Raw genomic sequence first — 974 nt, 5'->3', positions numbered from 1 at the left:
TATTTGGTCTATAGGACTCATTACTGGCAAAACTGAAGTGAGGCAGGCATTCTCACACACTAGTGGGAGAGTATAAACTGGTGAAAGATTTATAGAAAGCAAATGGACCTTACGCATGTTAGTACCTTCTAATCATCCCTCCTAAGAAGGTAATTCTTTACAATTTAATGGAAAGACTTTATCTAAAAATGTTTAAAACTTATCTTTCAAATAGAAAAAATTCTGGAATAAATGATGGAGGTGGAGGTCACACACACGCACACACACACACACACACTGGTATCTCCACATGATAAAATTTTACGCACCTTTTAAAATAAATTGAACATTAAACACATAGAAAAACTATCCTAAAATTTTGTTTAAATTATAGAATAGATTACAAATCCGTATGTAGAAAATTATGTCAATAGTGCTTGCTTCAGCAGCATGTATACTAAAATTGGAATGATACAGAATTTTGTATGGCCCTTGTGCAAGGATGATACACAAATTTGTGAAGCGTTCCATATGTAAAAGAAGAAGAGGAAAGAAAAGCAGAGGAGAGGAGAGGAGAGGAGAGGAGAGGAAGGGAAGGGAAGGGAAGGGAAAGGAAAGGAAAGGAAAGGAAAGGAAAGGAAAGGAAGAGGAGAGGAAGGGAGGGGACGGGAGAGGAGAAAAAAGAAAAGAAAAGAAAAAAGAAAAGAAAAGGAAAGAAAAGAAAAAATGATTTCAATAAGCATAAGAATAAATGGGAGAAACTGCATCAAAATGTACTGTTGGGAGTCTGATTGTTTTCTTTTATTTATCTTCATTAGCTTTTTTCTTTTACAAATTTTATATGTATATATCTTTGAATCAGAAAAAAAATCTAAAATTTTAAAATTGTTTTGTAATAAAAATCATCTGAAAACTGGATTTAGAACTTCATTCAGATGATAATTAAATTTTTTTTCTAAATTTTAGATTTTTTTTTCTCAATTTGGGAAAATTTC

General features: G+C 31.9%; 1 non-coding gene across 1 annotated transcript; it reads left to right on the top strand.

Annotated features, from left to right (window-relative positions):
* Positions 1-412: 412 nt before the first annotated feature.
* Positions 413-516, top strand: LOC123596589. Its single transcript, XR_006711758.1, has one exon. It is a non-coding gene; the product is annotated as a U6 spliceosomal RNA (small nuclear RNA).
* The last annotated feature ends 458 nt before the right edge of the window (positions 517-974 follow it).

The sequence above is a fragment of the Leopardus geoffroyi genome, chromosome B1 (assembly GCF_018350155.1).
Source record: "Leopardus geoffroyi isolate Oge1 chromosome B1, O.geoffroyi_Oge1_pat1.0, whole genome shotgun sequence".
Taxonomy (NCBI): Eukaryota; Metazoa; Chordata; class Mammalia; order Carnivora; family Felidae; genus Leopardus; species Leopardus geoffroyi.
This window is presented reverse-complemented; position numbering and strand designations above follow the sequence as displayed.